At 49.8% G+C, this 24,852-nt stretch overlaps 1 protein-coding gene across 5 annotated transcripts in view; it reads left to right on the top strand.

Moving 5' to 3' along the window:
- LOC134338688 (methyl-CpG-binding domain protein 1-like) overlaps window positions 1–24,852 on the top strand; it is a 263,482-nt gene that overhangs the window by 8,188 nt on the left and 230,442 nt on the right. Inside the window, exon 2 of one of the 5 annotated variants that reach the window (XM_063034722.1) lies at window positions 12,991–13,103. The exons of the other annotated variants lie outside the window; for them this stretch is intronic. The gene's annotated coding sequence lies outside the window, so the exon portion shown is untranslated. The remainder of the gene's footprint in view (window positions 1–12,990; window positions 13,104–24,852) is intronic. 5 annotated transcript variants of the gene reach the window in all.

Here is a 24,852-nt window from a genome sequence, read left to right as displayed (position 1 = left end):
AGACAGACACACACACACACACACACACACACACACACACACACACACTCACTCACTCACTCACTCACTCTCACACACACTCACTCACTCTCACACACACACACACTCACTCTCTCACTCACACACACACACACACACACACACGCCGTGTGCGCAGGGAAAGCACGACCCATGGGGAGGCAGAGAGACGACTTGCCGCATTTCACGGTCTCTTGCTCTCCTTCAATGTTTTTTACATTGTCTGACCCCCTGACTCCAATCTCTGTGCCCCCTGTTGACACCCTCGAGACCCCCCGCAATCCTCCCTGACGCCACTCATTAGGGCTGGAATTCGCCTACTGCCCTCCAACCTCATGTCCCTTTCTCTCTCTCTCTGAATTCTTTCCTCCCCGCAAACCGCACACTGTCTCCCCTCGGAATGGACAGGATTCTTTGGGGGTCGGTGCCTCCCCTTCCGCAGCCAGTGGACCTGAGCATCTTGTCTGTTCAAATGGTGTCCTGGTGAATCCTCCTGCCAAATTCCCTATCGGTTCTCTCACACACCCAGGTCCTGTTGTGCTGCGGAACAGAGGGAAGGGAGGGTTACAGTGCCGATGGATCATGCCCTTCCATCGGCCGTCTCCCACTTCCTTCCTTTTGTCTCTGCTCTTCTTCAGGTGGTTTCAGATCTCCTGTCTGCTCCGTGATTTGGAGTGGGATCCTGTCTCTGCAGTCGTCTCAGTCCCCACGCGCCCCCCCCCCATCTCTCAGGATCAGGGGTTCTCTCTTGAAGCCTTTCCCATGAGCAGGTGTAGTCACAAGGCAGTGGTTGTTCGACATCAGAATTTTCCGTCTCCTGGATGAGCGGTCAACCATGGCTGACAAGCCTCATCTGCCCAAAGTGACTGGTCTTTAAGGCACTGTTGGTAGAAACGGTTCCACTGGGCCTAGTCGCTAAGCCAAACATGAATGCCAGGAGCTGGACTTGGTTGTCAGAGGCTATTTCAGACACACGCCGTTGGGAGCATTTAGTAGGTAGTGGGAGCTTGTCCCCATTACCACCCCCAGCTATAACAACTTTAAGGAACCCCAATGGTATCAACAGGAGGTTTAATATCAGTGACATGCATTCAGTAGCCACTTTACCTCATACAGGACATGTGTTCCTGTACTTGTTCGTGGACTTCTGCTGCTGTAGCCCATCCACTTCAAGGTTCCTAACTACACTCAGCGGCCATTTTATTAACTCCCCACCCCTACCCCAGTAAAGTGGCCGCTGGGTACATGTTTGTGGTCTTGCGCTGCTGTAGGCCACCCACTTCAACCTGTTGTGTGTTTAGAGATGCTCTTCTGCACACCACTGTTATAACGCGTGGTTATTTGAGTTACTGCCGCCTTCCAGTCTGGCCCCTCTCCTCTGACCTCTCTCATTAACAAGGCGTTTTCACCTACAGAACTGCCACTCATTGGATTTTTTTTTGTTTTTCGCACCATTCTCTGTAAACTCTAGAGATTGTTGTGCATGAAAATCCCAGTACTTTCTGAGATGCTCAAATCACCCCATCTGGCACCAGCAATCATTCCATAGTCAAAATCACTTAGGTCACATTTCTCGCCCATTCTGATGCTAGGGCTGAACAACAACTGAACCTCTTGACCGTGCTTTAATGCACTGAGTTGCTGCCACATGATTGGCTGATTGTATATTTGCATTAACGAGCAAGTGTGCCTAATAAAGTTGCCGCCGGGCGAATATTTGTGTTTGAAAATTGCTGTGGTATATTGAAATAAAATTAAAATCAGAATCTGGTTTAGTGTCACTGACATAGGTTGTAAGATTTGTTTTGCGGCAGCAGTACAGTGCAAGACATAAATGCTATAAATTATAATAAAAATGTATTAAAAACAAATCAGTAGTGCACAAATAATGAGGTCACATTCATGGGTTCATTGACTATTTATAAATCTGGCAGAGGAAAAAAAGCTGTTCTTAGAATGTTGTGTGTGTGTCTTCAGACTTGTGTACCTCCTCCCTGAAGGTAGTAACGAAAAGGGAGCGTGTTCTGGGTGGCAAGGCTCCTTAATGGTGCTGCCTTTCTGAGGTATCGCCTTTTGAAGGTGTCCTCGATGGCATCCACGATCGAGCTGACTTGAGTTTTCAACCCTCTACAGCTTTTTCCAATCTTCTGCGGTGGCCTCTCCATACCAGACGGTGATGCAACCAGTCAGAATGCTCTCGACAGTACATCTGTAGAAGTTTGTTAGTCTTTGGTGACATAGCAAATCTGCTCAAGCTCCCAGTGAAATATAGCTGCTGACGTGCCTTCTTCATAATTGTATCAGTATGTCGGGCCCACGATAGATCTTCAGAGATGTTGACACTCAGAGCTTGAATCTGTTCACCCTTTCCACTGCTGATCAAAAATAAAATTAAACAATTATACAGAATAAAGAATTGTGCAAAACAAATTTAGAGCCATGGATAGGGAATAAGATGCATTTAAATATATAAACATCAGCATGTACTTACAATGTAGACAGCATTCGAAAAACTGGTTTAAAGTGTTTACAGTGCAGTTACTGAGGTAATAGAAAGCTAACCAGAATAGTTAACTATCTTGGGGAAGAAACTTTAAGATGGTGGAGGTTACAGCGTGGAATAGGTCCCTCTGGGTTCTCGAGCCATGCCGGCCAGCAAACTCCGATTTAATCCCCGCTGATTATGTTCGTACTGGTGGTGGTGTGCCATCTGCGACAGACTTTGGGGCAGAAAGGTCCAGGGCTCAGGTGCAGCCGGCTCCTTGCACAAGTTCTAGCCGTGCTGGGTTGAGTGTCGAGCTGGCAACTTGGCCTCATAGAAACAGACAAACGCTAAAGAGGCGGCAAAGTTGCTGCCTGTTGCGCCAACTAAGGCGGGAGAAGAACACGGGACAATTTACAGTGATCAGTAAACCGGAGAAATCCCACGCAGTCACGCAGAGAACGTACAAACTCCTTACAGGCAGCGGCGGGCTATTGAACCTAGGTTGCCTGTACTGTAAGTGTTGTGCTATCCACTATGCTAAGTTTTTGTTTTAGTAGCTCTATACCTCTTTCCAGAAGGGAGCTTTTGGAAAAGGCAATTTGAAGGGTAGGTAGTGTCTGCAATGATTTTCCTGCAGACAGACCATATTGTCATTACACATCTCCTCCACGATCTTCATCAGCACAGGTGCACCACAAGACTTGTGTGCATAACCCCCTGCTCTACTTGCTTTTCACCTATGACTGTGTGGCTAAGCACAGCTCCAATGCCATATACAAGTTTGTTTACTGTCGTAGGCAGGATCAAAGGTGCTAACGTATCAGCCTACAGGAGGGGGATTGAAAATCTGGCTAAAGTGATGCCATAATAACGACCTCTTACGCAGTGTCAGCAAGACCAAGAAGCTGATTATAGACTTCAGACGATTGAAACCAGACGTTCATGAGCCAGTCCTCATCGAAGGATCAGAGGTGGAGAGAGTTAGCAACTTTAAATTCCTGGCTGTTATTATTTTGGAGGATCTGTCCAAGACCCAACACAATTATGAAAAAAGCGCCTCTACTTCATCAGGAGTTTGCAGAGATTCAGCATAACATCTAAAACTTTGACAAACTTCTATAAATGTGTAGTGGAGAGTATATTGACTGGCTGCATCACAGCCTAGTGTGAAAGCACCAATACCCTTGAACAGAAAAACCTCCAAAAAGTAGTGGATGTGATCCAGTCCATTATGAGTAAAGCTTCCCCCCCCCCAACGTACATGAAACGCTGTTGCAAGAAAGCAATATCCATCATCGAAGGACCCCCACCACCCCTCTTCCCACTGCTGCCATCAAGAAGGTGGCACAGGAGCTTCAGGACTCTCAGTACCAGGTTCAGGAACAATTATTACCCCTCAACATCAGGCTCTTGAACCAAAGGGGATAATGTCACTCAGTTTCACTTGCCCCATCATTGAAATGTTCCCACAGCTAATGAACGCACTTTCAAAGGCTCTTCATCTCATCTTCTCAGTATTTATTTATTATTATTGTTACTTATATTTGCACAGTTTGTTGTCTTCTGCACTCTGGTTGATTGCCCAAGTTGGCTGCTCTTTCTTTGATCCTGTTATAGTTACTATTTTATAGATTTATTGAATATGCCCGCAAGAAAATGAATCTGAGCTGTATGTAGTGACATGTACTTTAATGATACATTTACTTTAAACTTTGAAAACAAACATCTGTTTCTGAATGAAATTAGATACATCCTTATTAGGGTCTGTGAGGGACCTTGGCTGGCATGGGCAAATATACTCGGCAGCTACTTTATTAGGTACAGTACCTCCTACTAGGCAAGATCTTGGAGGTATACAATAGGCTTCCTTCACTGAGGTTTGGTGAGATTAGAGGTTACAATGGTGAAAGCTGAAATATTTAAGGGGAACCTGAGGGGAAACCAGTTCATTCAGAGTGTGGTGTGGGAGTGGTGGATGTGGGTTCGATTTCGGCATGGAAGAGAAGTTTGGATAAGTACATGGATGGTGGGGGGGTGGCGTGAAGGGCTTTGGTGTGTGCCGATGGGACGAGACGGAATAGCCATTTGGCACAGGCTAGATGGACTGATGGGCCTGTTTCTGTGCTGCAGTGGTCTGTAATGCTATCTCCAGATAGAGGAGAGCAGTCGACTATGGTCTTGCCAATGACACCATCCTTGCTCTGACGGCGGACTCCCCAGCCCCAAGATAACTCTGCCATCTCACATGCGAGGAGACAGGATGAGTAGTCCACTTACTTCCTTCCCACCCCTTCCCAAAGCCTGCCCTGCTGTTCAGTCTGTCTTCCACACTAATTCCTCATCACCCCCGATAACTGCCCCACTACCAAACCGCGTGGTTCAAAAATGTATCTTGACCCTCTTGAAATTGCCTTAGTCAACCAGTCCCATGCGATAGAGAGTTCCAGGGATTCATCAGCTGTACTCGCTGGAGTTGGGCTGTCATTGAGTATTGAAAGGCTGAGATAGAGTGGGGACGTTTCCAATAGAGGAGAAAGTCTAGGACCAGAGGGCATAGCCTCAGACTAGAGGGACATCCCTTCAGAACAGACACAATGGGGAATTTCTTTAGCCTGTGGGTGGTGAGTCTGTAGAATTCATTGCCACAGATGGCTGTGAAGACCAAGTTTTTTGAGTAAGCAGAGCTTGATAGGTTCTTGATTAGTCAGGATGTCAAAGGCTACAGGGAGAAGGTGGGAGAATGGGGTTGAAGGGGATAATAAATATTCAATGTGGAATAGCGGAGCAGACTCGATGGGCTGAATGGCTTAATTATGCTCCTCTTTCTGATGGGTTTGTGCCAGTCATTTCAAAATTGGTCCCTTGTCTTGCACTCCCTTCCTTGTTCGAGACTCAGCCCGTGGCTGGTGGACTCTGTCTACACCGACTCCGCAGCAGAGAGTTGTGGGCGCGGCTCAGTACCTCAGGGAAACCAGCCTCCCCTCCGCGGACTCTGTCTGCACTTCTCAGATTTCCATTTCAGATTTACTTTTCACAACTGAGTCGAAACATTCTGTGAAATGTGTGTGTGTGTGGGGGTGGGCAGCCCACAAGTGTTGCCACACATTCTGGCGCCAACACACCATGCCCACCATGCTCGACAAAGCAATACAGATCACAACCAAACAGAATGTGGCAAGCCCCTTTCCTCCCTCCCATCCAGGGCAGGCGATACATTCCCTCTACATCCCTGTCTAACAGGCTCTTAACCACCTTGGTCATTAGCTCAGTTACCTCCACACAAGACACTCCTGTCTACGTCAACGGTGCTGGGGTTGAGACGGTTGACAGCTTCCAATTCCTTGGAGTGAATGTTGCCAATAGTCTGCCTTGGTCCAATCATCCTAGACGTGGTTTAAGAATGTGTTGGTGAACCTCTGAGACTTGGGGCTGGCAGCAAACAAAATGAGGATAGCAACTAAATACTTCACTAATCACACTTTTTCTGGTAAGCGGTCGTAGCAAGTAATAGTCTGTAACTTCCCTTTGGACTTGGAGACAATTCGATGTGGCAGAGCCGAGGCAAGGGCAGCCGACAAGCCTGGCGCCAAGAGCATGAAGGGTTGGACACAGGCTGAATCAAAGCCGTGGGGGTCCAAGCCCCAGAGCGTATCGGCATGACTCAGTACGATGGTCAGATGGAGGTTTACGGGCCGGATCGAGGCGGCGAAGTACAGCCCATCCAAGGGGCAGAACCCGTTATTTCAGTGGAGAGTTAAGCTCCCAGCCAGATTGAAGAGGTCAGGGTGGTGAGGAGCGAGCTGGTTCAGATATCACTGCTCAAAGCGGCAAGGCCTGATGCTCGGATGGAGAGTTAAGCTCCGGACTAGATTGGAAAAGTCAGGGTGTCAGGGCACGAGACGAGGTACAGGCTGATTAAGATTGCTGCACAACGTTTACTCGGCTCTGCACCGAACTATGTGTTTCGGACTCTTTTTGTAGACTTCAGTTCAGAAACACTGCTTGCTTGCGGTTACCATTAGTATGATCTCTCTTTCATTACACATTGGGTGTTTGGTCTTTCTTATGGGTTATTTTTATTGTTTTCTTATGGGCATGATGTGGTTTTTTGAATTCTTTGCACAATGGGTGTTTTTTGTTTTTGGGTTTCTTTGTTTTTTGGCTGCTTGTCAGGGAACAAATCTCAAGGTTGTATAATGTATACGTACTTTGATCGTAAGTGTACTGCGAACCTTGAGAAAGCTTGTCAGTGCCCCTGCTTCCTCGAGAGGCTGAAGAAATTCGGCATGTCCCCGTTGACACGTGCCAATTTTCATTGATGAACCACAGAAAGCATTTTATCTGCATGAACCTCGGCTCAGTACAACAACTACTCTGCCCGTGACAGCGAGAAACCGCAGAGCGTTGCGGACACAGCTCAGCACATCGCGGAAACCAGACTCCCCTCCATGAATTCTGACTTCCCGCTGTCTCAGTAAAGCAAAAATCAAAGACCCCACCCACCACAGACATTCTCTCTTCTAACCCAGTGGTTTGGCGATTATGAAACGATATGAGTCAGCTGCAGCTTTCCTCATTCCCTATCACACACTGTTGAACTTGAAGTTGAACACCTCCCTACCCCCCGCCCCCCCCCCCGTTGGCCAGTCCGCAAGAATATTGTCAATATTAAAGCGGTCCGTGTGCAAAAAAGGTTGGGGATCTCTGTTCCAACCCACAGTTATCAAATTATTGAGCAGTCCGATAAGACAGACTCTTGCACCTTATTTTCGACCTACACTGCATTTGACTATGTAACACTTTATTCTGCATTGTGTTATTGCTTGTCCTTTGTAGGAACATTAATGTGGTGAAGCGATCTGTATATACAAAATGCAGAGCTTTTCTCTCCGCATGGTTCCATGTGGTAGTGATCTATGGACCTTTTGTGTAATGGGTTGGACTCCTGTAACTTCACCATCTTCAGTATTGTGCAAAAATCTTAGGCACACAAATAGACCCAGGGCATCTAAGACTTTTGCACAGTACTGTATTAGTTTTATGTATTGCACTGTACTCCCACTGCAAAAAAGAAAAATTTTTGACATACAGTATGTGAGTGATGATAAACCTGATTCTGATACAGTTCTTTATTGTCGACTGAAAGTGGGAAGGGGGCAGGGAGAGGAGAATCGTAGTTGGAAAAAGGGAGAGGGATTAGGAAGCACCAGAGGGATATTCTGTAATGATTAATAAACCAATTGTTTGGAATCAAATGACCTTACCTGGTGTCTTGGGGCTGGGTGTGTCTGCACCCAGTCCACCTCCTGCCCCTGGCACTCCTTCTCTGCCACCTGTCCCACACCCTCCTGTGGCACTCCACCCTCACCATTTCCTACATTCTTTGCTCCGGCCAGATTTACAAACTCACTCTCCACTCCACATTGTCAAATACAGCTCTGCGTAAAAGTCCTGGGCACTCCAGCTATATGCATGTTTGATACTGTAAGCCTGTACTCAGAGTTTGGGAGACCAAAGGGGGAAATCTCATTGAATATGCACGAATATAGCCAAATGAAACAATGTTATTCCGGGGCCAAGGTACAAAACACAGTACCAACATTCATTTACAGCACAAGGCACAAATAGCACGTATAAGATAGCAGTAAAATGCAGTCACACACAAAAAAAAAGTCCCAAGTCCTTGAGTCCATGAATGTTGCAGCAGTCTGCAGTTGAACACAGTAGAACTTGTGTTCTGCTGAGTGAACACGGAGGGGCAGCACGGACTCCTGCTTGGACACCATGCTGCACCGCATCTGGTGGGGTGTGCTGAGTCCGATGCTTCTCTCCTTGGCAGCTGTGAGCAGGCGACACCGTGGCTCGAGGCCCAGTCCTCGCTCCCCTCCCAGCCACCAACAAAATCAGCGAATTGGACTTCCAGCGTTCCACGTTAACACTGTCAACAGGGTCTTGCGATCACAAGAAAAGGGACTCAAGACTGATACTGTGCCTCATCATGAGGTTTGTACCTTATTGTCCGCATATATTGCACTTACTCTGTAACTGTAACACGTTATTCTTCATTCTGTTCCTTTGTGCGCTACATCAATGCACTGATGTCATGAACTGGCTTGCCAAAACCTTTGGTCCATGAAACAGCAAAGGCCTGGATTGAGGACGTGGAGTGGATGTTTCCTGTAGTGAGGTAGTCTAGGGCCAGGGGAGAGCACAGCCTCCCAAAAGAAAGACATCCCTTTTGTTTGACAGGTTAGGTGAAATTTCTTCAAAGTTGAAAGTAAATTTTATGATCAGAGTACCTGCATGTCACCACATGCATTCTTTCCCTGTGGGCAGACTCAGCAAATCTACAGAACAGTAACAAGATCAATAAACAACAAACTGTGCAAAGGCAAATATGAATAAATAGCAATAAATAAGGAGAGCATGAAATAACAAGATAAAGAGTCCTTAAAGTGAGATCATTGGTTCTGGGAACATCTCAATGGATGAGTGTAGTTATCTTATTTTGTTCAAGAGCCTGATGGTTGAGGGGTAGTGACTGCTCCTGAACCTGGTAGTGTGAATCCTGAGGCTCCTGTACCTTCTACCTGATGGCAGCAGCGAGAAGAGAGAATGGCCTGGGTGGTGAGGATCTCTGATGATGGATGCTGATTTTCTACAACAGCGTATCATGTAGATGTGCTCAGTGGCTGGGAGGGTTTTACCCATGATATGCTGGGCTAAATCCACTACATGTGGTAAAATTTTCCACTAAAGGTGTACAGGGTCATAATGCAACCAGTCAGCACACTTTCCACCACACATGTATAGAAGTTTGTCAAGGTTTTTGATATCGTGCTGAATCTCTGCAGTGTCTCAGGAAGTAGAGGAACTCTCGTGCTTTCTTTGCAATTATATTTATATGATGGGTCTAGGGCAGGCGCTCTGAGATAAGGGGCACCCAGGAATGTGAAGTTACTGACCTTCTCCACCTCTGAGGAGTACTGGCTTATGGACCTCTGGCTTTCCTGTCCTGAAGTCTACAATCAGTTCCTTGGTCTTGCTGACATTGAGTGAGAGGCTGTTGTTATAACACCACTCAGCCAAATTTTCAGTCTCCCTCCTTTACACTGATTCATCACCACCTTTGATACAGCCCACAACAGTGGTGTCGTCAGCAAACTTGTATATGGTGTTGGAGCTAGGTGTAAAGCGAGTAGAGCAGGGGGCCAAGTACACATCCCTGCGGTGCACCTATGCTGATGGAGATCATGGAGGAGATGGTTTTACTGGACTGACTGGGGTCTGCAAGTGAGTGGGTAATGGATCTGTGGAAATCTTTCCAAGACATGGCTGTGGAGGCCAAGTCATCAGGTATATTTAAAACAGAGGTTAATATACGTGATGACTCGTTTGTCGGGGTATCAAAGGTTACAGGGTAATTTATTTATTCATTGAGATACAGCAGGGAACTGTCCCTTCCAGCCATGCTGCCCAGCAATCGAACCCTAGCCTAATCACAGGACAATTTACAATGGCCACTTTACCTACCAACCGGTACGCCTTTGGACTGTGGGAGGAAACCAGAGCACCCTAGCATATAGCTCTCCATTTTCCTATCATCCATGTGCCTGTATTAAGTTTCTTAAATGTCCCTAGTGTGTCTGTCTCTATCACCACCCCAGCAGGGTGTACCACAATCTGTCTATTTAAACAACACAACTTGCCTCTGATTAGCTTTATTAAAAGATTAGATTTACTTCTGTGTATATCGCTGCATAGAAGTGCGTCGTTTACGTCAGCAAACCACACAGTCCGAGTAGTAAGATGGGGCTGCTGCCACACTTCTGGCACCAACGTGGCATAGTTGTACTTTGCCAGCCCTAACTGATACATCTGTGGACTGTGGGAGGGAACCAGAGGAAACCCATGTAGTTCGTGGGGAGAGCATACAAACTCCTTGCGAGCAGCGGCGGGAATGGAACCTGGGCTCGCTGGTACTGCAAAGCACCCCTGCCCCAAAATAAAAATGCAGAGGTTGATAGGTTCTTGATTAGTCAGGGCGTCAAAGGTTATAGGGGAATAGGGTTGAGAGGGATAACATATCAGCCATGATGGAATGGCAGAACAAACTCAATGGGCCGAATGGCCTAACTCTGCTCTTATGCCTCATGGTGAAACCAATTTGTGTCTACCTTGTCATCAACACTCACATTTGGCTACGTTCCACTAAATTCCACAGTTCAATTCCAGTTAAATTTAAATGGGTACCAGCTGCGGAGTACAAGCGTCAGAAAGATCACAATCCAGGTGTATGAAAGCTCTGGTTAGGCCACATCTGGATTTTTGCATTCAATTCTTGTCACCCCATTATAGGAAGGGAATGGCGGTGTTGGAGGGTATGCAGAAGAGATTCACCAGGATTTTGCCTGAATTAGAGGATTTTGCCTGAGGCCGGCCCCCTAGGCCTGAGTCGACGTAGTAGTAGAGGATGTAGAAGCTATGTATCTATTTTCCGTCTGTTTACCTGGTTTTTTGCATTAATTACTTATAATATGTGGTCGGATTTTCATCTAAGTCACAATAATAGACAAACAATTGTACTTCTTGTTAATACTGAGTGCACCATTTAAACAATCATAGACTCGGTTCAAAAAACTATGTGAACCTCTGGGGTAATGCCTTCTACAAAAGCTGTTTGGAGTCGGTTGTTGCAGTCAATGAGATGAGATTGGAGGTGTGGGTTGTAGAGGTGCTCTGTCCTATACAAAAGCCACCTAAAGCCAGATTACTCACAGAGCCTGCTCTTCTCAAGACAGATCTGTTTATGTGCACCATGCTGCGATCAAAACAACTTTCAGAGGACCTTAGAAGAAAAATTGTAGAGATGCACGAAGCTGGAAAAGGCCAGAAAAGCATTTCTAAAGACCCAAGTGTTCATCAGTCCACAGTAAGAGAAGCTGTCTACGAATAGAGGAAACAGTAGTGTTGCTATTCTTCCTAGGAGTGGACGTCCTGCAAACATCACACCAAAGGCGCAACGTGCAGTGTTGAAGAAAAAGAACCCAAGGGTAACAGCAAGACTTGCAGACATCTCCAGAACTTGCTAAAGTCTCTGTTCATAAGAAAAACACTGACCAAGAATGGTGTTCATGGAAGGAAGCCACTGCTCTCCAAAAAAAAAAGCACTGCAGCACATTTTAAGTTTGCAAAAGGCCACCTGGATGTTCCACAACGCTTCTGGTATAATGTTCTGTGGACAGATGAGACAAAGATTTTACTTTTTGGCAGAAATGCACACCACTATGTTTGGAGGAAAAAGGGCACTGCATACCAGCGCCAAATCCTCGTTCCAACTCTGTAGCATGGTAGAAGGAGCATCATGGTTTGGGGCTCCTTTGCTGCCTCAGGGCCTGACCACTTGCAGTCATTGAGGGAACAATCAATTCAAAATTGTATCAAGACATTTTATCAAGAATGTCAGGTTAGCCAAGTCAGAATCCAGATCTTAACCCAACTGAGTTGCTCTGGCATGACCTGAAGAAGGCTGTTCATGCAAGGTATCCCAGAAATATTGATGAACTGAAACAATTTTCTATGGAGGAATGGTCTAAAATTCCTCCTCGCCATTGTGCAGCTACAGGAAATGTTTGGTGGAGGTTGTTGCTGCTAAAGGAGAGTCTACCATTTATTAAATACAAGGGTTCACATACTTTTTTCAGTCTGGACTGTGAATGTTTAAACAATGTTCAATAAAGATGTGAAAAGTACAATTGTTTGTGTGTTATTGGTTTAGGCAGACTGTGTCTATTATTAGTTGAGTTGAGGAGGAGTGAATTGGGAGATTTTTTGTTGACTGTTAATAGGAGCATTATTAGATCACCTAAATATGCTAATTAGTTACACTAACTTTGTTATTTTGCTAACTAGAATGCCTAGTTACGCTACTGAACGCTAATAAATACTAATAGAGTTTTGTTAGTATTTTTATCGCTGCAAACTCATTCGTAGTTGCCGATTTCCACAATAAAGGTTTGGATGCTTCTTTGTCGACTTAGAAATTAAATTTTGGAAACGCGCCACGCGGTATTGATTACCCTGACTTTGTCTCTCAACGGTTTTTGGTTTGCTCCCAATGAACCACAACAGAGGGCATGAACCAAAAGGAGAGGCTGGACCTGTTTGGTCTATTTTCTCAGAGGCTGAGGGGAGTTCTGATAGAGATGTATAAAATTATCAGAAGCGTAGATGAGGGTGGGCGAGGAGTTCCCAACCTGGGGTCCTCAAATCGCTCGGATAATGGAAGGGGGTCCGTGACGCAAAACAGGATGGGAACCCCTGAAGTAAAAGGACTCTTTTCTGTCCAAGATGGCGTATTAGAGGACAACCAGTTTAAGGTGAGATGGAAGTATCCGTCAACGGGGTTGGAGGACTGCAGTGGTGGGAGGGAGATGCTCTTGTTATTCTGTCACTGGACATGTTCTGTTTTCTCCTGTTCTGCGTAGATCTGCCAAGCATTGTGGGCACGTTATGATTGGCACTGGAAAGTCTGGCGAAACTTGTAGGCTTCCCCACCCCCGCGCACTATCAGTTGTCACGCTTCACAGAATGTTTTGATGTACGTGTGGTAAAGAAATTTGAATCTACACTCAGATCCTGCATGACCAGGTACCTCCTGCGCCTCAGAAAGTGGCCGTGGAGTGTATTTCTTGTGTGTTCGTGGCCTTGTGCTGTATCCCATCCACTACAAGATTTGGTGTGTTGTGCGTTCAGAGATGCTCTTCTGCACACCGCTATTGTTATGGGTGGTTATTTGAGTTCCAGTCGCCTTCCTGTCCCTCTCATTTTTTCCCTCTCACTCTCTCGCTCTCCAGCATCTGTCCCCACATGTCCCTACATGCCCCTCTCTCCCTGCACCTCACTGTCCCTCTGTCTCTCTCCCTTCCTCTTCTCTCCTGCCTCACTCATCCTCTCACTATCCCTCTTTTTTGCTTTTCTCCCCATTTCTCTCTCTTCCCGTCTCATTCTCTCCGTGTCTCTCACCACCTGCCTCTCTAACTCTCTCTCCCCACGTCTATCTCTCTGTCCCCTTTGCCTCTCTCTGCCCCTTCCCTTCCTCACTCACTCACTCTCTATCAGTCACTCACTCACTCCCTTCTCTTCCCCAGGCTATCTGTCTCTGATTCTCTCTCTGCTCTCCCAATGAAACGACAGGAAGAGGGAGAAAAATCAGTCTGTGGGATTCTTTTAATTTACATGCCAGCCGCTTAACTGCAGGGAGTCCCACACACAGTGTGTTGGGAGGAATATTCTGTAATGGGCAGAGTTTCCTGCACGACAACCTGCTGACCCAGGGATTCACCAGCCTTTGTTACCCCACCCACTCCCACAGTACCGAGACCCACTGCCTTTAATCGGTAAAGCATTCAGTCTTCACTGGTCTTGTAGTCTGCTTCTAAACTCTGTCTCTTGTTTCTGGCCGTGATCGCTTGTTCTTCTTTCAGTCTTTGCCTCTCTTGGTGTGCATGTGTAACATCTAGCAATATGTCACCCGGTTTCTCCCTCCTGTCTGCCTCCATCTTGTTCTTACCCCGTACCCCCACTTTCACTCCAATTCTATCATCTCCTCTCTCTCAGTCTATCCATTCTGCCTATCTCTCTAACAAACACCCCCTCTCTACACCCCCCACCGCCTCTACCCCCCTCCCCTTTCCCCCTCTAACCCCCTCCCTGTCTTCCCTCTCTTCCCCTCTTCCTCCTCTCTTCCCCCTCCCCGTCTCCCCCCTCTCTCTCCCCCTCCCTCCTTCCCCCTCTCTCATGTGTGTGTGTGTGTCTCTCTCTCTCTCACCCCCTCTCTCTCTGTCACCCCCCTCTCTCTGTCACACTCTCTCTCACACCCTCTGTCTGTCTCTCTCTCTGTCACCCCCCTCTCTCTCTCTCTCTCTCTCTCTCTCTGTTGCCCCTCTCTCTGTGTCTGTCTCTATCTCTCTCTCTGTCACACCCTGTCTCTCACACCCTCTGTCTGTCTGTCTGTCTCTCTCTCTCTCAGCTGCCCCTGTGCTTTGCCATCGCACCATTAACTCGCAGGGGCATGAGTGGGCAGTGGTGACTGTCAGCGAGGGATCTGGCAGTGCATCAGATGCTGTGGTGTCCAGGGGCGGTGTGAGAGGACGTGCACCTCTGAGCCCTGCCTGAGCAGCCCCCTAGCCTGGCTGTGACCTTCAGAGGGCCCAGTGGTGCTGCTGGCTTCCCGAGCCCACGTGACGGCCTCGTTTCAAGGCAGCGGTTCGCTCTAATGAGCAGCATGAGTCTCTAATCGATGGTATTACAATTAGCTGGAGCTGGAGGGGGAGGAGACTCATGGGGGGGGGGTGGTTGTGGTGGCTGCTTAGCTACAGGCCGTTACTGACATAAAGCAGCTCAATGCTGTGGTCTGCTCCAGACACACACACACACTCTCCAGCCCAAACTCTCCCCTGGCTGTGCACTCCAGTCCGTTCAGCCCATCGAGTCTGTGTGGACCATTACCCACCCATTTACCCCGATTTGTTATTCCACCCCCTCCTCGGTATAGCACTCACCCACACATGGAGGGGGTGTGCCACTAACCCACCAGCCCCACCCAGAGATACAGTCTGTGGAAGTGCGAGACTTCGCCGTGGCGACGGGCTCCTGCCACGCTGTGAACTGGTGAGGTGGGAGGAGGGAGGGTGGGGGCGCAGATTACAGCTCGGTGCACTGACGTGATGAAGTGATCTGTGTGGACGGCATGCAGAACAAGGTTTTCACTGTACTCGGCAACACGTGAGACTAATAAACCAATTTACGGATTTACAATCCTGCCTCCAGCCCTCCGCCTTCCATTCCTCACCACACCAGGGTATAGAAACAGAGCTGTAGTGGGCCACAGCAGGCTGTCTTTCTCAGTGAATCTCTCTGCCTCTCTCTTTTCTTTCTCCCCTCCACCCTCCTCCACCTCCCCTCCCCCTTCTTCTCTCTTCTCCCCTCTCTCTCCCTGTTCTCCTCCCCACCCCGTCTGTAATGGAAAGATGCGTAGTGCCAACCCATTGTATATTTACCAGTGACACTCTGTACAGATACCCTTGTCCACTCTCAGTGGCCCCACTACCTGTACTAACTCCCAACAAACATCAGTCAATTCCCTACCACCCTCTGATATTACTGCTGGCACTTGTGGGATCTTGCTGTGTACAAATCAGCTTTGCACGTCACGTGTCTCTTCGGGGGAGGAACGCATTTCCCTTCACTTCTGGTCTGGCTCGAGAAACTTGCCTAAGTCTTGAAGGACTGAGTTATGGGGAGAGGTCGGGGCTTTATTCTGAGGGGACTGATCTTTTGAGCTGTATAAAATCATGAGGGGCACAGTTTTTCCCTAGGGTAGGGGAGTCTAGAACCAGAGGGCACAGGTTTAAGATGAGGGGGTGAGATTTAAAAGGGACCTGAGGGACAGCTTTTTCTCACAGAGGGTGCTCTGTATGTGGAATGAGCTGCCAGAGGAAGTGGTTGAGGCGGGTATAGGAACAATGCTTAAAAGACACTTGGACAGATACACAGATAGGAAACGTTTAGAGGGATACAGGCCAAATGGGACTAGTTTAGGACGAGTTGTTTCAATGCTGTCTTACTGTGCCTTCCGGCTGAGGGAGGAGCTCGGAGGGCAATACCCGGGACGGGGAGGACTCGACTCTCCTGCTGCTCGATTTCTGACCACGTCCCTCAGCTCTGCAGGGTGCTGGGTCAGTTTAATCCCTGATCGGCGTGGGGTGGGGGTGGTCTGCCAAGGGGGGAGGATTGTGGCTGTGCTGCTGAGGGAGAAGTAGATTGTGTATACGGTGTGGCTTTTAAACACAGCTCTGGCCCGCCTACACCCCCTCCACCCAGTCTGTGTTTCTGGTTGGTGGTTCTGTGTGTAAAACTCTGTGTGTGCGTGTGCGCGTGCGCCTGACACTGTGTTTGCGTGTGTTCAAAGTAAAATTTATGATCGGAGTACATACATGTCACCACATACAAACCGGGGATTCTTTTCTTGCCCACATACTCAGCAAATCTATAGAACAGTAACTGTAAACAGGATCAATGAACAACATACTGTGCCAATGCAAATATAAATAAATAGCAATAAATCCCAAGAGCATGAAATAACAAGATAAAGGGTCCTTAAAGTGAGATCATTAGTTGTGCTAATGATCAATAACAGCTCAATGGATGTTCAAGAGCCTGATGGTTGAGGGGCTGTGACTGTTCTTGAACCTGGTCGTGTGGGTCCTGGGGCTCCCGTACCTTCTACCTGATGACAGCAGTGAGAAAACAGCATGGCCTGGGTGGTGAGGGTCTTTGATGATGGATGCTGCTTTCCTACAGCAACATTTCAAGTAGATGCGCTTGATGGTTGGGAGGGTTTTACCTGTTACGTGCTGGGCCGAAGTTCCTCAAACTGCTGAGGAAGTAGAGGCGCTTTTGTGCTTTATTTGCAATCACAGAAATATGATTGCAAGGCAGGTTTTCTGAGATGGTGACACCCAGGAATTTAAAGTTACAGACCCACTCCACCTCTGATCGTCCGATGAGTATTGGCTTATGAATCGCTGGTTCTTCTCTCTCCTGGAGTCTACAATTAGTCTTGCTGACATTGAGTGTGTTTGTGTGTGTGTCTGATGAAGAAGAGAAGCCTCCCACCCTCCCCACCATCCCCACACACAGCAGCTTTGACGCTGGGATTGATTGGAATAGTATAACTGGCTGCCATGCGAACATGGTGGGTCACTGTATAACACCAGGGTATGGTACCGGTGGGGACGGGTCGTCATTGTATAACACCGGGGTACAGTACCGGTGGGGATGGGTCTGTCACTGTATAACACTGGGGTACAGTACTGGTGGGGGCGGGTCTGTCACTGTGTAACACCGGGGTACGGTACCGGTGGGGACGGGTTTGTCACTGTATAACACCGGGGTACAGTACCGGTGGGGACGGGTCTGTCACTGTGTAACACTGGGGTACGGTACCGGTGGGGACGGGTCTGTCACTGTATAACACTGGGGTACAGTACTGGTGGGGACGGGTCTGTCATAGCCCTCCCCTTTCTACCCCCCCATCATATCTCTTTCCCCTCCCCCACCATATATCTTTCCCCTCCCTCTCCCTCTCCCTCCCCCCTCTCCCTTCCCCCTCTCCCTCTCCCTCTCCTCTCTCCCTCTCGCTCTCCCTTCCCCTCTCCCTCCCCTCCCCCTCCCCCACCATATCTCTTTCCCCTCCCTCTCCCCCCCCACCATATCTCTTTCCCCTCCCTCTCCCTTCCCCCTCCCCTCCCCCACCATATCTCTTTCCCCTCCCTCTCCCTTCCCCCTCCCCCACCATATCTCTTTCCCCTCCCTCTCCCTTCCCCCTCCCCTCCCCCACCATATCTCTTTCCCCTCCCTCTCCCTTCCCCCTCCCCCACCATATCTCTTTCCCCTCCCTCTCCCTTCCCCCTCCCCTCCCCCACCATATCTCTTTCCCCTCCCTCTCCCTTCCCCCTCCCCTCCCCCACCATATCTCTTTCCCCTCCCTCTCCCTTCCCCCTCCCCCACCATATCTCTTTCCCCTCCCTCTCCCTTCCCCCTCCCCTCCCCCACCATATCTCTTTCCCCTCCCTCTCCCTTCCCCCTCCCCTCCCCCACCATATCTCTTTCCCCTCCCTCTCCCTTCCCCCTCCCCCTCCCCCTCCATATCTCTTTTCCCTCCCTCTCCCTTCCCCCTCCCCCACCATATCTCTTTTCCCTCCCTCTCCCTTCCCCCTCCCCTCCCCCACCATATCTCTTTCCCCTCCCTCTCCCTTCCCCCTCCCCTCCCCCACCATATCTCTTTCCCCTCCCTCTCCCTTCCCCCTCCCCTCCCCCACCATATCTCTTTTCCCTCCCTCTCCCTTCCCCCTCCCCCTCCCCACCATATCTCTTCCCCCCCCCCTCTCCCTTCCCCCTCCCCTCCCCCACCATATCTCTTTTCCCTCCCTCTCCCTTCCCCCTCCCCCTCCCCACCATATCTCTTTCCCCTCCCTCTCCCTTCCCCCTCCCCTCCCCCACCATATCTCTTTTCCCTCCCTCTCCCTTCCCCCTCCCCCTCCCCACCATATCTCTTTCCCCCCTCTCCCTTCCCCCTCCCCTCCCCCACCATATCTCTTTTCCCTCCCTCTCCCTTCCCCCTCCCCCTCCCCACCATATCTCTTTCCCCTCCCTCTCCCTTCCCCCTCCCCTCCCCCACCATATCTCTTTTCCCTCCCTCTCCCTTCCCCCTCCCCCTCCCCACCATATCTCTTTCCCCTCCCTCTCCCTTCCCCTCCCCTCCCCCACCATATCTCTTTCCCCTCCCTCTCCCTTCCCCCTCCCCCATCCCCACCATATCTCTTTCCCCTCCCTCTCCCTTCCCCCTCCCCTCCCCCACCATATCTCTTTTCCCTCCCTCTCCCTTCCCTCTCCCCACCATATCTCTTTCCCCTCCCTCTCCCTTCCCCCTCCCCCTCCCCCACCATATCTCTTCCCCCTCTCAGGCACAACAAGCCGTATCAGCCAGTCACTCACCTATTTAACCCTTTTGTCTAATCACGGAGTAATTTATGATGACCAATTAACCTACTGACCATTTGGACTGTGGGAGGAAATCGGAGCACCCAGGGGAAACCCACCCGCTCACGGGGAGACTGCGCAGTGGACGCCAGAATTGAGCTCCAAACTCCGATGCTCCGAGCGTCCATACTGTCGCACTAACCAGGACGCTACCCTGTTCTCTCATACACAACCTTCCTACCCTAGGGGGAGAAAACAATTTCTTGCTGTCCACACTGTCTTTGTGGCCCATAATTTTGTATTCTGTGTGCTGTCTGTATCACCTGTGCCCGTGATGCTGCTGCAAGCAACTCTGTCTGCTTCCTGTACCTCACCGTCCTTCTGCAGGTAACAAGAAACTGGGCTTGACTTGCCCACTCCCAGAATTCTTCCTGCCCTTGGCTTCGCAATGATCTATACACAGTGGACACTTTACTGGTTACCTACTATACCTAATAACCGGGTGGCTGGGCGGAGATGCGTCTCTCCCAAAGGAGGTGTAGGGTGTTCCTTCCCACCGCTAGCCTACAGGTCACTCTTGGGCAAGGTGTAGCACCTGCTTAGCCCCCCGATCAGGGTCACGTGAAACCGTGGGAGCAGCCGGTGCATACCACAAGTCCTGGTTGTGCGACCACTGATGCCAGACAGACAACCTCTGAAGAGTATCGATCATGGCCGGGGTCACCTGCCCCGTAGAGTCACTGCCCAGAAGGTGGCAATGGCAAACCACTTCTGTAGGAAAATTTACCGAGAGCAGTCACAGCTGCCCTCCGGAGTCATCTTGTTGCCAGGTGCTGCTGTCTGAGGGGAAGATGGGGGTGGTGAGGGGGTTTGACCTGTGGGTGTAGCCTTCTGTCCGTTTCCTCATGCCAGTTATCCAGCGCTCGAGCAGAACCTTTTACCCACTGAGACCCTGTCCACCCCCTCAGCAGCAGATCCCACTGAGTAGCCGGCTGCCCATGTTCTTCCCCCCCCCCCCACCCCTCTCTCACACACACTGGGGAGCGAAAATTAACCCTCCAATCCCGTGGGACACGGGAGGGAATTGGAGCGACTGGGAGAAACCCACTGGGTCACGGGGAGAACGTGCAGACTCTGCGCGCGCACACATGCACATAGACACATATGTACTCACAGACACGGGCGCTCACAAACACAGACACTGGTACTCTAGGCACGTGTACTCACACAGACACGTGCTCACTCTCACAGCAGTGACACGCTCAGTCACACAGCGTTGGGCATTAGGTCCCTGGGGCTTTGAGACAGAGGATCTGCCCCCTGCTCTCCACTGGAAGCTTCCCAGTCAGAGTGTTGTCCCTGCCCCAGGCCTCATGCTGATGGGAGAGATGTCAGATTGTTACAGCTCCTTGTTCCTGCCGACTGTGCTGTCTGTCCTCCTGAATCCGATTTTCCCGTGTTTGGCCCATATCCCTCCTCTTCCTCCCCACGTTACCTATGCAAATGTCTTGTAAATGGGTATCGTGGTAGCGTGCCCATTGGCATGATGCTGTTGCAGCGCGGAGCATTTCGGGGTTCAATTCCAGTGTCGCCAGTAAGGAGTGTGTATGTTCTCGCTTTGAACAGCGTCAGCTTCCTCCGGGGGCTCCGGTTTCCTCCCACAGTCCAAAGACGTACGGGTAGGTTAGATGGTCATTGTAAATTGTCCCGTGATTAGATTAGGGTTAATTGGGGTTGTCGGGGGTTGCTGGGACGGCTCAGCTGCCTCTACAACCGTCACTGTCATTTGGTTCCGTGCCCTCTCTGTGTGAGAGTCTCACCCCTCGGGTTGACTTTAAATCTTTTCCGTCTCGCCTTTGATCAAACCCTTCTAGTTTGAGACTCCTTTACCCTGGTTGTCATAGAGAAGTACAGCACAGAAACAGGCCTTCGGCCCATCTAGTCCATGCCTAAACCATTTAAACTGCCTACTCCCATTGACCTGCACTGGGACCATAGCCCTCCATACCCCTACCATCCATGTACCGATCCAAACTTCTCTTCAACGGGCCCATCCCCACTGGTACTGTACACCACTTGATAGGCACGGTGAGTTGCCTTCTGTTAGTCGGGGGATTGAGATCAAGACCACGAAGTACTGTTGCAACTCTATAAAACTCTGGTTAGACCACACTTGAGGTGTTGTGTTGAGTTCTGGTTGCCTCATTACGTGGAAGCGTTAGCGAGGGTGCAGAGGGGATTTACCGGGATGCTGCCCGGATTAGAGAGCATATCTTATATGAGGATAGGTTGAACGCGCTGGGACTTGTCTCTTTGGGGCGAAAGAGGATGAGAGGTGACCTGACAGAGGTGTACAAGACGATAAGAGGCATAGATCGAGTGGACAGCCAGAAACTTTTCCCCAGGGTGGAAATGGCTAAAAACAGAGGTCATCTGTTTAAGGTGATCGGAGGAAGGTATTGGGGGAGGGGATGTTAGATGTCAGTTTTCGACATGGAGGTTGGTGGGAGCATGGAGCGTGCTGCCAGGGGTGGTGGTATAAGCAGGTAAATTAGGGACATTTAGGAACCTCTTAGATAGGCACATGGACGAGAGAAAAATGGAGGGCTGAGTGGGAGGAGAGGGTTAGATTGACCTTAGAGGAGGTTAGAGTGTCAGCACAATATTGCGGGCCGAAGGGTCTGTACTTAGATGCAGTGTTCTGTGATTCTATGAGTCAGCCATCTGGCCCGTCAGGCCTCCTTTGCCACTCAATAAGACCTTGATTCTGATCTGGCCGTGGACTCAGCTCCACCTCCCTACATTTTCTCCTTAACCCTTAATTCCCTTGCTCTGCAAAATTCAATCTAACTGTGTGTCTTCAATGTATTTAATGATCTAGCCTCTACTGCTTCCCAGGGGAGAAAATTCTGCAGACTCACTACTCTCTGGGAAAAGCAGTTTCTCCTCATCTCCATCCTAAATCTATTGTGTCCCCCTGGTTTTCTCTGCCGTCAGATTTCTAAAGAGTCCACAAACACTGAATGTCGGTCCGTCTTCAGCACAATTTATTTACAGTCGGTGCCCACTTTATTAGGTACACCTGCACACCTGCTCATTAACGCCAATACCTAATCAGCCAATCATGCAGCAGCAACTCAATGCGTAAAAGCACACAGACGTGGTCAAGAGGTTCAGTTGTAGTTCAGAGCGACCATCAGAAGGGGGAAGAAGTGTGACTTTGACTGTGGAATGACTGTTGGTGCCAGACGGGGAGGCTTGAGTATCTCGGAAGCTGCTGATCACCTGGGATTTTCACACACACAGTCTCAGGAGTAGATTCCCAACCTGGGGTCCACAGACCCCTTGGTTAATGATAAGCCTCTTATGGCGTGAAGAAGGTTGGGAACTCCTGCTCTGGAGTTTACAGAGAATGGCGTGAAAAACAGACAAAAGAGCATCCAGTGAGTGGCAGTTCTGCGGGTGAAAACGCCTTGATAATGAGAGAGGGGTCAGAGGAGAATGGCCAGACCGGTTCAAGCTGACAGGAAGGTGACAGTAACTCAAATAACCACGCAGTGTGCAGAAGAGCATCTCCGAGCGCACAGCGCGATGAAGCTTGCTGTGGATGGGCTACAGCAGCAGAAGACCGCGAACACACAATCAGTGTCCCTTCATAAAGTGGCCAGTGAGTTTACAGTGAAACGCGAGGAATGTGCTGGGGGGGCAGCCTGCGAGTGTCGCCACGCCTCCTGCAGTGACATAGCATGCCCACAACTTACTAAACCCTGTAACATGTGCGTCTTTCGGACGTGAGGGGAAACCAGAGCATCCGGAGGAAACCCACGCGACTGTCCAAACTCCTCCTGGGTAGTACTTGGAATTAAACCCCAATCGGTGACCGCGGGCATTGTAATAGGCAGGTTTAGGAGGCTAACAGCCGAGTGCTGGGAGACATAGCCAGCACAGAGGTAGGGGGCTGAATTGCCTGCTTCCGCGCCATCGGACTCGCTGGCTCCTCCCTTGCCTCTGCGGGACGGGCTCCCAGTCGCAGTCAAACCAAGCGGGCTTCTCGACCCGCTAGCAACAATCCTGTCCTGCTGGGCAGTGTGCCCAACGCCCCCCCCCCCAACCTCCACAGGACTGTGAGGCGACAGTGTGGCGTGTCCGAAACACCAAAACCCGAGCGGCTTGGCACGGGGTGAGTTTAAATAACGGGATCTCTGGCCCCCGCGCTTCACTTGGCTGGGTACAGAGGAGGTGCAGGCAGTGGGGGGGTGGGGGCGTGGGAAATAGGCATCCCAGTTTGGGAGAAGAGCCTCGTGGCTCTCTTGGCCTGTGCTGATGCACAGGCTCCACCCAAGCGGGTTTGGACACCGTTTCTCTGTTGTCAGCGGCAGGCCGTGCTATTCTAAGCTGACTTTGCTGCTGTGGCTCACACTTCCTTTCTGTACGTAGCAGCAAGAGAGAGACAGAGAGATTTCTGTATGTGTGAGTGTGTGTGAGAGAGACAGATACTGAGAGGGAGAGAAATATTCGTTTGTGTGAGAGTGAGAGAGAGCATCTGTACGAGTCGGGGGGGGGGTTGGGAACACGCTCTGTGTGGCTGAGACGTGCTGTGTGTGCACGAATGTGTGTTTTGGGAGAACTGTGTGTGGGAAACGTGGTCTATGTTTGGGAAATGTACTTTGTGTGGGAGAAGTCCTGTGTGTGAGTGAGGGTGGGAATGCTTTGTTGGGGGTGTGCTTTTCGGAGATGAGCCGTGTGTGTGTCTGGGCGATGTGCTCTGTGTGTGTGAGAGAGCGTTTTCCTCTGCAACTATGTGTGTATGTGTGATGTGCTCAATGTCTGAGGGACATTTTATGTGTGTGTGTCTATCTGAAAGGCAATCTGTGTGTGTGTATGTATGGGAGAGGATTGAGCTGTGTGTGTGTGAGAAAGAGAGATGTTCCCTTTGCAACTTTGTATGTATGTTTGGGAGATGATCTGTGTGTGTATTTGTTTGAGGGATGTTCTCTGTGTCTGGGAGATGTGCTGTGTATGTCTGAAAGACGTTCTGTGTGTGGGAGATGATCTGTGTGTATCTGGGTGATGTGTGTGTGTATTTGATTGAGGGATATTGTATGTGTGTCTAGCAGACTATGGTGTGTGTGTCTGTAGGGTTATTGATCTGTGTGTGGGTGTGTATGTACCTGGTCGATGTGTGTGTGTTTGTCTCGGGCATTACACGTGTGTCTGGGAGATGATCTGAGTATGTCTGTGTGTCTGTATATTTTTCTGAGGGGAGGTGTGTGTGTGTGTGTGTGTGTGTGTGTGTGTGTGTGTCTGAAGGATATTCTTTGAGTGTGACTAGGACACATGTGTGTGTGCGTGTGAGGCTTACATGTTCTCTCTGTCTGGGAGAGGGAGAGGGAGGAAGAAAGAGAAAGATCGTTTGTCAGAGGGATCAGGACGTGTCCAATTTCAGGAAAGCCACCCTTCCAAGCATAGACCTGCCCCCACCCCCCCCCACTGTACCGAGTTGCACCCCGCCTACGTGTAAACAGCGCTAAATGTGTTGGAATAACCATCGGCTTGCGTGCGGGGAGGAACAGCGGCCTGAGGCAGTTTCGTTACGGGCACACCTCTCGACTGTGGGCTGAGGGCAGTTGCCCGCCTGCCCTCCAGGGTGGGGGGAGGGGGGGGTTCCTACAAATTACTGTCCGGGGGAGGGGTGGTGTTGAGCTAAGCCAGGGGCTCAGTTCTATCTGTGCGGTGGCAAGGGAAGGTGGAGGTGAGCGCAGTGCAGGTAAGCAGGCTGTTCAACTGCGACAGCACTGACAGCC

This window comes from Mobula hypostoma, chromosome 28, assembly GCF_963921235.1.
Source record: "Mobula hypostoma chromosome 28, sMobHyp1.1, whole genome shotgun sequence".
Lineage (NCBI taxonomy): Eukaryota > Metazoa > Chordata > Chondrichthyes > Myliobatiformes > Myliobatidae > Mobula > Mobula hypostoma.
The sequence above is the reverse complement of the archived record's forward strand: the minus strand, read 5'-3'. Positions and strand labels throughout refer to the sequence as shown.